The following is a 15089-nucleotide window of genomic DNA, read 5'->3' on the forward strand; positions in this document are numbered from 1 at the left end:
TTCCCGTATCCCGACCTACCCTAAATTTTTGGCCCGACCCTAAATGTTTTATGGCCTTAGAGAATACTTTTCTTCAACTTTCTAACAAAAAAATGCAAAATGCTTTTAGGCATAAAGAAAATTAATTAATAGAGAACCGTACTGTAGGCAAAATTAATATGAGAATATAATTATATATATATATATAACACTAAACATACCATTTCAACGTTCTCATATTAGGTTTTAAGTGTACAATTTAATCCGTGTGTACATTAATACCAGCCATTAATAGATATTACAGTGGTTTATATATAAATGTTACTACTTAATATACACTACTTATACAGCATGTTATCTAAACGGAAGTTACATCATTGTCTAATTAAATACACAGGGGTTTTGGAAAAACTAAGATGTTCATAACGAAACTAGAAATTTTATATTGGTAATTATTAATGAAGGAGTCATACTATTAATTATATCTTCATCTAAATAGAAAAGGTATGTACACATTAACTTCATTTAAAGGCGGTCTTTATCCAGAAGAAACAAGATACTTCAAATATTGAGTGGTAGCCTTACTCATTAGGTTTATCGGGATGGCTTATTTTGTTAACTGATATTTAATAGTTGCCATCCCTGTCAGTAAAGTTATAACGCTGACCCTTAACGTCCTTTTATTTATACTAATTGAGTAGTTGAACCAGTACTCGGAGTATTCTAGTGCTTGGTATGCTATTGGATGAAAACCAGTTTCGAGGACTATAGGATTGCGTTTTCCGTCCGTCTGTCATTCCATCTGTCCCTCCGCAATTTCGTGTCCGGTCGATAACTCTGTCATTCATCAAGGGATCTTAATATTACTTGTCACAAATATTCCCAATCATGAGACGACTTGTCGTGCATGCGCAAAACCCGGATCCCTAGCTCAATGGTAAAGGACACACTTGTAGGTCAAGGTCAACAGGACTTTTTTTTCCTATCCGGTCTGTACCTTAACAATCCATGAAGGGTTATTATTACTTTGCACAAGTATACATTAAGATCCCAGCCATAAAGGTCAATGTCACACTTGACGAACAAAGGTTAACACAGCATTAACAGGGTGGGTCTGTTTCGTGTCCTGCCAAGATCTATGCCATCCATTAAGAGATTACAATATTACTTGGCTTTAATGTTCCCCATAATCACACGACGTGCCATGTGTAATACCCAGACTGTTAGCTCAATGGTCAAAGTCACACAAGGAGGTCAAATGTTAATACAGGGTTTTTTTCTGTCCGGTTCAAAATTTTGTCATCCAGTATATGATTTAATATTAGCTGGCACAAATGTTCCTCTGTTTAAAACGACGCGCAAAATCCGGACCCCTAGCTCAAAGGCAAACGTCACATTTTGAGGTCATAGGTCAACAGGACCCAATTTCACGAAAACAACTTAAATAATTGCTTAGCTTAGTCTGTTATTTCAAATGCTTGTTTTTGCCCTTTATGCGTCTTCGATTTTGACATTGCCATAATTCTGAATTTTACAGAAATAAAAAGTTTACTTCGGCAAATACTTCTAAGTTAAACGTTCGTTATATCTTGTCCATCTTGTTATCTTTCCTGACCAGTCTGTAACTCAACAATCCATAAAGGGATATTAATATTACTTGGCATAAATGTTTTCCATAATAAGACGACGTGTCATGCCTTAAACCTATCCTCTATCGTAAAGGTAAAGGTCACATTCCAAGGTCAAAGGTCAATAGTCTGTGGATTTTTTTTCTGTCGACTACAACTTTGTCATGCATTAAGGGATTTAAATATTACATGGCACAAATGTTTCCCATAATTAACAACACAAGTATCCCACACTCAAAGTCAAGGTCGCAGTCGGAGGTCGAAGGTTAGTAGGGTTTTTTTTCCTGTCCGGCCTATAACTCATCTATCCTGGGATTTTGATATTACGTGACACAAATGTTCCCCATAATGAGAAATGTGTCATGCCTATATTTCAAAATTTAAAATATTTCCTGGGGGAGACCCAATGATCCCGAGCGGAGCCCCCTTCCGTACCTACCCTTATGATCCTTTCCTCTCTAGCCTGTGAAATAGTTTGATATAAGCTGATATGACAAATGGACTAAATTAAGAACAAAATGTTGGTGCATTTTCTTCGTAGTTGCTTCATTTTCATAAGACGATTTCTTACATTTTGTTCGTTACGCGTTTCAAAATCACAGACAGCGTGTAGCTCGAGTCTCGGGATAATATTGAGTAGTCTTAGTGTGATGCTGAGTGTCTTGAGACCAAGGGTAATTTTGATTGACCTGAGACCAAGGGTAATTTTGAGTAGCCTGAGTCCCAGGGTAATGATGTGTGGCTTGAGACCAACTATAATAATAACGTCTCTAGTTCCTGGGTAATGCTGCGTGCCTGGAGTCACAGGGTAATGTTAAGTGGCTTGATTCTCAGTGTAATGTCAAGTGGTTTTAGTCCCGGGGTAACATTTGGTAGGCCTGAGTCTATAGGGTAATACTAAGTGGCTTGAGTCCAAAGGTTAGTGTTGAGTGGAATGAATCCAAGATTTATGTGGGGTGACTTGTGTCTAAGGTTAATGATGCATGACTTGAGTCCCAGGTTAATGTTAAGTGACTGAAATCCAAGGGTAATACTGAGCCCTTTGAGTCCCATTGTAATGGAGATATGCTCATTTCTGAAAGTTTGTTAATTCTAACAACTTAAATTCGGTCATGTTAATCCCTTTCATGACTGCATCGTGATATTTTATCACACCAGTGAGTAGTCCCATGATCTGTAATTTGATCTAGGTAAGCAAGCCCGGACCCAGGCCGTGCACTTCCCTAAAAGTAAGAGGAGTATCCCCTTTCCGTGCCTCAAAATTTAGACAAAAAAATGCACCAGAGGCCAGCATTTCATTAAATTCCCTACCGGGAGCGGAAACTCCCCTTCCATACCTATCTCTACTCGGCACCTCGCCGTAGACGCCTTCGTTCTAAATTGGTGCACTCCCCCCCCCCCCCCCCCCCCCCCCGACCCCCACCCGCATAAATATTTCTGGCTCTGCCGAGATTAAAATCTTTCCCGAATATAAAGAGGTAAAATGAAATTAATGCTAAGAAGCGTAGAACTCTGGATTGTTTGTTAAGCGACCAATTATTGCGCGATTTTCGCAGTCAGTTCTAATTGAATCTTCGCCTTTTCGAGGGATTTTTAAAATTCAAATTATCAATATTAATACGTAGCATTGAAATGTGACAACACAATGCTAATGGTCGCTAGTGAAGGACTTCCACATTTTTCAGGGGATATACGCCAATAAATAAACCAAATATAAATCACAAGTACGTTTTGCTTATAAAATTATTATTAACTTTCATTTTTATGTAATCTTACGTAAAACTTAAATGTGTTATATCAAAATGGTACGTTGTGCTCATTCGTCGTTTCAGCGCAAAAAATAGATAAGTGCAAGTTTATTTCGGCCCGCCTTGGTACGATATATGAAATATGATCATATGAAAGTCTACTCTAAATTCTGAAAATCTCGGTTGTTGAGAAAAGAAACTTGATTAAAAGGTTCCCGCTTTGGAATACATTCTTTGCATCGGACCAGCAACTGTGCTTAAATGCAGTATGAAAACACCCTCTCAAGAATAAAATCTCTGCATCGGACCAGTGCAATGCTTTATCGTCATCTGTACCTTTCAGGAATAAAGTCTCTCCGCTTGACCAGCTACTCTGCCTAACTGTGACCTCTATGTCACTGACATTTTGTCTTACTGTCCGTCTCTCCGGTGGGGCTCAAACTCCGAAGCTCTCGATCCGGAAGCGAACGCTCTACCACTGAGCTATCATGGCACACGATTCCACATTCACTTTTTGTCTAACGGTACAGCGTCCACCTTCGTTGCGAAAGGTCACGGGTTCGACTCACGGTCGCGTACAAAGGATTTGAAAAATGGTACCAGTTGCTCCCTTAATATGCTCAGCATTATGTGGATAGAACGGTTCAAACTCGTAATCTCGTATGAATGAGATGTGGACACTGATGTCTAAATTGGTAAAATTAGTTTCAGGATTCACCTTAACTAATTAGTGTAATAAAGTAATATATACGGAAGAGCATTTTAGTGTCAGGTGCGTTTTATTTATTAACTCGAAATTTCGAGATAGTAACTAGTAACTAGAAATAGTTACTATGTCGAAATTACGACTTACCTAACTCGAAATTTCGACTTACTAATAATTTGGGGATACTAACTGACCGACCCATAGACCGACCGAAAAGCTCACTCCTATATAATCCCCCCTCCCCCTCTCCCCTCCCACCCCATACCCCAAACTTTGTTTGTGGGGGTATAATAATTTTACAGTATGATTTTGCTTATCTGAGGTGGTGGACTTAGCCTTTAATTTATACTTATGTATTTTAGCTCGATTATTTGAATCACTCTCGAGTCAGCTTCCTGGAAAAACCAGATTTATGTCAAATAACAAGTCATGACCGTGACCCCATTAGGACTCGAACCCACGACCCTCGGGTTGAGCGGCCGACACTTTAACCACTAGATCACCGCTCCCCTTAAACAGGCCTTTGGCCTTAAAACTGCGGAAGTCATCTGCTGAGCACAGAATATCAAATAATTTATCTATGTTTTTTTTTTGGTTTTTTTTTGGTTGAGTTGAACATTACACATTTATAGGTCATTGGTGACTTTCCAGTTTTTCATTGTTGAGAAAGAACCCAGGGGCCCCTTCGTGCATAATTTCAGACACATGGGTAGAACTGCTGACCTCCCACAAGCCAACAGGATGCTTCCTCACATCAAAGAATTCTACATCCAAACTGGCATTTCAAGTCCAGAGCAGTGAGATGTATGAGATTTGAAGCCAGCAACCTGAACCAATCGGCCACTGTAGCCTCTGCAGTTTCACTTCTGCAAGTCCAAGAACCATCTTAAACCTAAAGGCCATTATTGTACGAGTCAGAGTTAGTAACCCGAAATTTCGAGTCAGTAGAGAGTTTGAGATTTCAAACTTCGCCTTCCCTTTCAACGTCTCTCATATATATTTTGGGTAAAACGTCACCGATACGCGTGTATTTTATTTATATCACACGTTGCTACTAAAGTTTTCCATGTAATATAACGTAAGCCTAAAACTTCTCTTTATTACTACGCGAAATAAAAAGCTTAGTTTCAGGATTTCTGCTTATTAAGTTATTTGATTATTCATATATATATAATTAGACTAAATTTGATGCGAAACACTATCAATAGGTATAAGAATAATGAAGTTTTGTATGGCTAATGATTTTAACTAAATACATTGAATTGAACCTGGAAGTATGAAGTTATTAACTGATTTTGAGAAACTTTGAGATTTTGTTCAAACTTTAACTTCTACGGCATATTTGTGTCCCCAGGCGGTATCGATTATACCAGATGGGCCTTTTTGTCGTACGAAGTGAAGTTTTGAACGTCCGAAGATGTGATATCACGAAAGTCGAAACTTCATTCTTTTTACATCTACTCTGTCCACATACTCGGCATCCAAGACTGAAATCTGGATGGAGGCACATGGCATGACAGTCATTTTACTTGAAAAATAAATACTTACGCGCGATTATCATTTGGTAGAACATTTTATTTTCACATCCAAATAAAATCAATCTGTTTCTGTCGGACACTTAATACGACAATTGCGTTTTAATTATAAACATAAAATGGTACTAGTAAGACGGAAAATTCTTCTGAAGTATCAGGCAATTTCAGACCTATGATATCATGATGAGAGACGTTTCCTGTTAGCCGTATGGGATAACTCACTTCCTTAAATGCACGCAACCAGAGCCTGGCAGAGGAACATTGTGGGTTAATTCCCCCTTTGATTCTTACATTTTACAAAGAAAGTCGGTCTTGAAACTCGGCGTGACCCCTACCCCCCCCTCCCCCATCCCCCTGAAATAGGTGACCCCCTCTTTAATGTTGGTGTCCCTTTAACCAAAATTCCTGGATCCGCAGATGCTGTACTTATAAAATAATATATTAAAATCATATTGTGCTGTCTGAGAGTTTGGCATTAAACAGAGTCATACAGAGTGTCATTATCACGTAGATATGATCATTATAGGTTATTAACTTTGTATGTGGATATATGCACGAGTTCTGCAGCGGTAATATTGCGCGACTTTAGGAGCGCAATATTGTCCGCGAAAGAACGATATAAGGAGGTTCTCTGCATACAAAGTTGATAACCTTTTTATTACATATCCACTGTCAAATGATTAATTTATATCTAAATTATCGTTCTGTCACGAAAGACAGGAAAAAATACGGAAAAATAATCTCCGAAAACGCAATAAACAAATCAAACTGACGCGCATTAATATTTTCCGCGAAAATGACGTCAACTTGTTGTCGCAACGCGCGCGTGGACGCCATGGACATCACGCGATTCTTTCCATTACAACGTTAAGAAAACATTCTACGTCCTATATTAGTCCAACTCATGACGTAATTATAACTTTCATTTCATTTCAATCTGATAAATTACTGCGTGCCAGTATCTAATAGGTCAGATTAATCAAAGTGTAAAAGTAAACAAAATGTTGCATAAATTACAAATTAAACAAACACACAATAGCAACAAAAATCTAAAGAAACGAGATCCGCAATGGACAGAACGTCAGGGGAGGTAACTAGAGTCACGGATTGGGACTAGTCCGATATGAAAGCGTTCAACGTCATGATATGGAAAAATATTGCACGATCGCGGTCCATTGAAACCCAATGGAAAATAATTTTAGGTATGTAATTATCATTTTTATTTCCTCTCATGTATGATTTACAATCGTGCATTGTATATTGATTGACTATACTGACATAATTTTATATAAAACCTAAGTGTTTGGAGCAACACATTGTTCACATTGTTTTATCGTTTTATTTTATTATTTTTTTTTTTTTTTTTTTTTTTTTTGGTAATCGCTCTAATATCCTTGCGATGATTATATTAATTGAAATGTTTTTTTTTATTTAATTTTTATTTTTTCATATTTAAAACCTCTTGTAAAATTCCTGCCCTTTCGGACAATTGGTATCAAAATGCACGAAAAAAATACGGAAAAATAATCTCCGAAAACGCAATAAACAAATCAAACTGACGCGCATTAATATTTTCCGCGAAAATGACGTCAACTTGTTGTCGCAATGTGCGCGTGGACGCTATGGACATCACGCGATTCTTTCCATTACAACGTTAAGAAAACATTCTACGTCCTATATTAGTCCAACTCATGACGTAATTATAACTTTCATTTCATTTCAATCTGATAAATTACTGCGTGCCAGTATCTAATAGGTCAGATTAATCAAAGTGTAAAAGTAAACAAAATGTTGCATAAATTACAAATTAAACAAACACACAATAGCAACAAAAATCTAAAGAAACGAGATCCGCAATGGACAGAACGTCAGGGGAGGTAACTAGAGTCACGGATTGGGACTAGTCCGATATGAAAGCGTTCAACGTCATGATATGGAAAAATATTGCACGATCGCGGTCCATTGAAACCCAATGGAAAATAATTTTAGGTATGTAATTATCATTTTTATTTCTTCTCATGTATGATTTACAATCGTGCATTGTATACTGACTATACTGACATAATTTTATATAAAACCTAAATGTTTGGAGCAACACATTGTTCACATTGTTTTATCGTTTTTTTTTTTTTTTTTTTTTTTTTTTTGGTAATCGCTCTAATATCCTTGCGATGATTATATTAATTGAAATGGTTTTTTTTATTTAAGTTTCATTTTTTCATTTTTAAAACCTCTTGTAAAATTCCTGCCCTTTCGGACAATTGGTATCAAAATGCACGAAAAAAAAACGATCATAATTACGGATAAATTGAATGGGCGGATTAAAAGAAGTAATAATCGAACTTCAACTTCATACGTTAACTTCTCAAGAGACGTTGAAGGGGAAGGCGAAGGTTGAAATCTCAAACTCTCTATTAAATAAAACGTACCTGACACTTCAAAAACAATTAGCAAATCCTTATACACAATCAAATTACAGTTGAACGAACTTTCTAAAAGTTTAAAACATGTCAAAGTAACTACTTTCACGAAATTAAATCGACAATGGGCCGCATACTAGCTTTTTTTACATTCTCTATCGTCCTTGACTGCCTAAAAATAGAACGTTTATCATGCTGATAGTGTTTCTATATTTATAGCTGGGATTCCAGCAATCTATTTTTATCAAATATATTGCGCGTGTGAGCTTACTTAAATCTATTTTTACATTTTACAGCTGTCGGTTTGTGTACATGATTAAGGTCTCATGTTGACTTGTTTTCGCAAATTTAGACGGATGGATGGCTCTGACTTTCTAAAATTTGGACCCTGCCATCTCTATTTATTTATTACTCATTCATTGATCTCCCTTTAAATAGATGCATCTACATAGATCTAATTACTGCACCAAAATGTTCCAAAAATCATAAGATATCAAGAGATAGTAAAGCCCAGGACTGACATGATAGATAATTTGAAAACATTGAATAAATATTTTGTCGCGTAGTAGATTATGTTAGTTTTACAATAAATATTTCAAAAGATAGAAAAAATATATGAAAACATTGAAAAAAATAGTTCTGTTTTACAATAAATATTTTAAGACATTGAATAGATATATAAAGACAGACAATACTTATAGAAGATATAATACTGCAACCCATCACACGCCATAAATGACAGAGGTAGCTATGATCCTACATTACCGGATAATAGTAGGAAACACAAATATGCAAAAGAAAGAATTTTGTGTTAAAGGCGAATCGTGTAATAATACGACAGTCAGTCAGCTATATGTATATAATTCAAACTTATGATTTGAACGGCCGGGGATGCAAAATGGTTTTCCGACTGTGCGTATATTTCATGTGTAAAGGATCAACTTTTGTCTACATTTGCCGCTTTATGAGCATGAGGTGGCTGTGCTGAAACCAATTTTAGGGCTTTGCGACCAGAAAGGATGCAGATCAGTGCACATTTTATACTGTTTTATCCCAAATCCATGATGTTCTCCCCCCTCCCCGTCCCCATCTCACACACACACACACACACACACACACATCCATACGTGCAACTGATAAGGGAACAGTATGGCTCATTCATACTATATATTGCATCATTTTGTTTCCGCTATCCCGACCTACCCTAAATTTCTGGCCCGACCCTAAATGTTTTTATGGCCTTGGGGAATTTTTTTTTCAGCTTTCTAACTAAAAATTGCAAAACTGTACTTTTTATACTTTAAAGGGCCGACTTGGCTATAAATTAGCTTCTAGAGTCTTGTGGTTTTCCCTGACATTAATGCCCATTTTATCATAATGTTTATCGCATTTCAATGATCAGCCATTACCAAGTACACACTAAGGCAATAATGCTGGACATGGTTGCTCACTGATCATCTGGGTTCCTCTCAGAGAATATGTTCATGCTCCAGTGTGGAATTGCACTTGTGATACAGAACAAATATTCAATCAAATGTCATGTGCAATGATATATATACCAGTAATTCGATAATTTACAGTTCAATCACTGTGAATCATTTGTAGTACAATCACTGGGTCTGGGAACTAAAACCCCCATTACTTAGTACTTGAGTTTCTGTTTTTCTGAAATATATCTTTCATCGTTTTCATCATTGGGGTTAGTTTTTTATAAAACACATACTAAGATCTATTGTATTTCAAAGTAATTAAATGTGATACATTTTGTGTATTAGTAATTTTTTTACATAAATATGAGAAATTTATGGATTTAGAGTCAACTCGTCCCCTATTTGGTCATTTCGTCCCCCTCGGTGATTTCAAATTGGTCATTTCGTCACCCTTTTGAGGTGACGCCATACATTACTATCTATGTGCATGACTGAGATGAATGTGACGAAAGTAATTTATTTAAATAAATATAAGACAACTAAGGAGAGCGTTGGCCTACAGATCACGGGGTCGACAGTTCGATCCCAGGGCAGGGCGTATATTCTCCGTGACGATTCGATAAAAGGCATTGTGTCTGAAATCATTCGTCCTCCACCTCTGATAATTCCTGTGGAGAAATTGGCAGTTACTTGCGGTGAACAGGTTTGTACCGGTACAGAATCCAGGAACACTTGTTAGGTTAACTGCCCGCCGTTACATGATTGAAATACTGTTGAAAAACGGCGTTAGACCCAAAACAAACAAACAAAATAACACAATTATGAATGTGATAATAGTCAGGGCTTTCCCCCCTATAAATCTACCCCCCCCCCCCCCCCCCCTCCCGGTAAAAAGGAGGTAATCCCAAAGCATAAAAAAACAACTGTCTTTATTCCAGATTCCCAAAATATAATGAGTGTTACCTTTTTTTTTCTTTTAGTTTTGATAAAGTGTATGTATATTTTGGTTACCAAAGGAACAGTAATACTGTTTAACAATGACTGAAATGCTGCTTTATTATGCAATCTTTTAATATTTTACACAAAAAAATATTTTTACATAGATTTTGAAATTTGAAAATATTCCCACAAGAACATTATCCCAATCCCTGATGAAGAAAAGGCCTGATAGTAATTTATTTACATAACTATAAATGTCTGTCATATATATAAACAGATGAAGAAAGAATAATATACAATAAATTTACATATATGTAACAATAAATGTATTTACAATAAATTACATATCAAATATTCCCGAAGATATGGATTTACTTCATGGAAAGATAATATCAATATACATGTATAATGAATAATAATATACTCTAGAAATATAATAAGCCTAATCAATTAGGGCAGGTGACTGGATAACGACATGGAAACAGTAATAAACCTACATAGTTTATTTTGTGTTATAAGTAGTTGCATTACTTCATGTTTTTTTAGTGTGACACAAATACCATAACGTCATAATAACGTTAGTGCTGAATAGTTTAATTTGTGTATTTTTATCTTGTTTTTTTTTGTGAATATTTTTTGACATTCAGAGTTCAACCTTTGTTTTCTCTCAGAGATATTTATACAGCATACATGGTTGGTGTGAAATTTCAACATGTAACAACACACACCTGATTCCGAAAACTGACCGAATTAATTGCTCTCTTGCAATTCATTCTGGGCGTAATGGCCATTAAATTTCCATGTTATAGCTGTAAGCAGATAACTGATAAAAGTTGCCTGGAGAACCAAGTCGGCCCTTTAAACATGGTTAGTGACGTACTGATGCTCTAAAGGCACTACCCCTTATTTGTATTCATTTTTTGACACAAAAATTACTTTCCAAATCTCACTTAATATTTTTTTTTAAATCCGACCTACCTACCTTAATTTGTTTTAGCACGTTACCGGAAACAAATATTTTTTACGCATAACTGACTGGTAAATAAAGAACTGATCTATCGGTGGTTGGCATTCATTCTGCCACACTGAATGTGCACACGCTATTAAATCTACCTAACCATAACCGCAAAAATCCACATTGATCCGCCGATTAAACACAGCATGTTATTTAAACGGAAGTTACATCATTGTCTAATCATTGTCTAATTAAATACACAGAAATTTTGGAAAAAACTAAGATGTTCATAACGAAACTAGGAATTTTAATGATTGGTTAATAATGAAGGAGTCATACTATTAGTTATATCTTCATCTAAATAGAAAAGGTATGTACACATTAACAATTTCTTTCCTTATCATACATGTGTTTAGTTGTCATCTGGTTAAAGGGAAACCTCAGTAAGTGTAGAATATAGGGACTGTTCCCCATAATAAGACTTCCCGTTAAACTCATTCTATTAACAACAAATGACTCATTTCTGAAAAAAATTGTGTTTCTTCCTGTTTATTAAGACGATATTTCGGAGGACGGACCAGAATTCTAAATGATTTGAAGGTGGGCTTTGTTTTAAAGTGGTCGTTATTTGAAGGCAGTATTTTTTTTTTCAGAAGATACAAGATACAGCAAATATTGAGCGGTAGCCTTACTCATTTGGCTTATATTGTTATCTGATATTTTATAGTTGCCATCCCTGTAATGGGACAGCGACAGTAAAGCTAAACGTCCTATTATTTAGACTAATTGAGTAGTTGAACCAGTGACCGGAGTATTCTAGTGCTTGGTATACTTACTGGATGAAAAACAGTTTCGAGGACTATCCGTCTTTCTGTCATTCCGTCATTCCATCTGCGGTCAGTCCGCAATATCGTGTCCGGCCGATAAATCTGTCATTCATGAAGGGATTTTAATATTACTTGGCACAAATGTTCCCCATCTTGAAACGACTTGTCATGCACAAAACCCGGACCCCTAGCTCAAAGGTAAAGGTCACACTTGTAGTCCAAGGTCAATAGGGCTTTTTTCCTGTCCGGTCTGTATCTTAAAAATCTATGAAGGGATTTTCATATATTTGGCACAAATATACATTCAGACCCCTAGTTTAAAGGTCAATGTCACTTTTGACGGACAAAGATTAACATGGCATTAATAGGGTCTGGTTCGTGTCCTGTCCAGAACTCTGCCATCCATTAAGGGAAAGGGTCAAAGTCACACTTGGAGGTCAAATGTCAATAGAGTTGTTTTTTTCTGTCCTCTCCAAAACCTTGCCATCCAGTAAATGATTTAATATTGCTTGGCACAAATGTTCCTCTGTATGAGACGACGTATCGTGCGCAAAACCCGGTCCCCTAGATCAAAAGTAAAGGTCACATTTGGAGATCATAGGTCATAGGTATTTTTATTGTCCGGTCTGTTACTCAACAATCCATAAAGGGATTTTAGTATCACTAAGCGCATGTGTTCCCCATAATAAGACGGCATGTTATGCGCAAAACCAGACCCCTAGCACAAAGGTCAATGTCACACTTGGAGGTCACAGGTCAGACGGGTTTTCTTTCTTGTCCTTTTCATTACTCTCTCATTCATTAAGAGATTTTAATATAACTTGGCACAAACTTTCCCCTTGATAAGATGACCTGTCATGAGCAAAACCCAGGCCCTTATTTCAAAGGTAAAGATCGCCCTTGGAGGTCAAAATTCAACAGGGTTTTTTTCCTGTCCAGTCTGTAACTCAACAATCCATAAAGGGATATTAATATTACTTGGCACAAATGGTTTCCAGAATAAGACGACGTATCATGCCTAAAACCTAGACCCCTATCATAAAGGCCAAGGTCACACTCCAAGGTCAAAGGTCAATAGTGTTTTATTTCATGTCGACTACAACTCTATCACCCATTAAGGGATTTAAATATTACTTGGCACAGATGTTTCCCATATTGAGCAACAATAATATCCCAAACACAGAGGTCACAGTCGGAGGTCGAAGGTTAGTAGGGTTTTTTCCTGTGCGGCCTATAACTCTGTCATCCGTCTTAGGATTTTAGTATCACTTGCATAATGAGAAATGTGTCATGCGCCATATACAGACCTTAGCTCAAGGTTAATATCACACTTGAAGGTCAAAAGTCAGCATTTATCTTTTTCTCTCCAGTCTGTAAAATATTTTGATATAAGCTCATGTGTATGGACTAAATTAAAAACAAAATGTTGTTGAATTTTCTTCAGAATCGCTTAATTCCTTTTCATATGATGATTTCCTACATTTTTTTTGTCATATTTTCCCAAAATGATATGTTATCAATATTGAAATTAAATACTATTTTATATCTAAAGATGTTATAAACAATCAACAACTGTAGATTTTATACGTGCAAATTTTAAGCCAAAGGCTGTGTTATAAGATATGGTATATATAGAACAATATTGTTCCAGTAGGGTACTTTGTATTGCACGGCAATACACCATTCACTTGTTTATCAAGGATTATCACAAGTAGCTTGTTTACTTACTCCCGTAAATGACCCACTTTAAAAGTTTGACCTATATTTCTTAAATACTAGTGTTTATGCCCTGCATCATGTAAATGAAGTTCAAAATTTAAATTTGGCCTTTAGGGTCATTGCAAGGGTTTTTGATTATTGAACATAAATACATGTGTGTAATTAGTTTTTCGAACTAGATCTAGACATTTTATACAGACAAATATTCTGACCTGGTTTCATGTACATAAAATAGAAAATGGGGTCTGAAGTTTTAACATTTTTCTTCCATTCTCCATTAATTCTCGTAAACATCCAGACAAGGTTTCATCAAGATTAGGCCAAAATTGTGACCTCTTGAATGAAAACTGGCCCAAATTTGACGACGAAGGTGAATTAATATCTAAAACATTGAGCTAAACAAACAAGCTCGCAACAAATTATTTAAATAGAACTTTGAGAAACTCCCTCAATCACGAAAGTTAATCATTCGCTTAGGTAAAACCTAGATGGGAATAAAAACATAATTTATGAAGGAGGCATGTCATTAATCATATTTTCATCTTAAACCCTTAGTGAAAAAGGTATATGCAGTACACACAATCTATTATCTTTAAAGACTTTACGACAGTAAGATATGTATCTTGCTATGTTTGAGTCAAATATCAAAGGTTTTGATCAAGTCATAGATTTGTTCGAAGTTATTTAAGCATATGTATAAATTTAATAAAGGAATTATATAAGAACTATTGAATTATATTTGTCAAACATTTCTATTGACAAGTTTATATTTAACTAAATTTCATCAGAAATGCAAACTTGTATATATTTACCTTTCTTGGCTGTGCAACCGAGATACATCGGAAATATATGAATTCGGAAGCTACACGCTGTTCTGGTTCAGAGTGTTGAAATTACCCAATATCTATCAAATTTAAATGTAAAACAAGAAATTATATAGGGATCAAAAGAAATTGTTGTCCACTTCTTAGAATACTTCAATATTACTAGTTTATCAAAATATAATTAACATACATTTCTAATAGGGAGCTAAATCTTATGTGTCTTTTTTAGCTTGTCTTTATAAAATCATGATAAATATCGGAACCAGTCATACAAAAGACATTATTAACAATCTAGATTGATCTAGTCACAGGAGTCTGAAATTCTATCGATAATGCTCCAGAAGTCTCTCTTTAAGTAAAATACCCCTATATATGAAAT

General features: G+C 35.8%; 1 protein-coding gene across 2 annotated transcripts in view; it reads left to right on the forward strand.

Moving 5' to 3' along the window:
* The first annotated feature begins 380 nt into the window (after window positions 1-380).
* LOC123551526 (uncharacterized) overlaps window positions 381-15089 on the forward strand; it is a 50460-nt gene continuing 35751 nt past the window's right edge. Inside the window, exon 1 of one of the 2 annotated variants that reach the window (XM_045340522.2) lies at window positions 381-483. The gene's annotated coding sequence lies outside the window, so the exon portion shown is untranslated. Of the gene's footprint in view, window positions 484-11553; window positions 11711-15089 lie in introns of those variants that run through there. The other variant, XR_008370573.1, reaches the window with a different exon arrangement.

This window comes from Mercenaria mercenaria, chromosome 4 (assembly GCF_021730395.1).
Source record: "Mercenaria mercenaria strain notata chromosome 4, MADL_Memer_1, whole genome shotgun sequence".
Classification (NCBI taxonomy): Eukaryota; Metazoa; Mollusca; class Bivalvia; order Venerida; family Veneridae; genus Mercenaria; species Mercenaria mercenaria.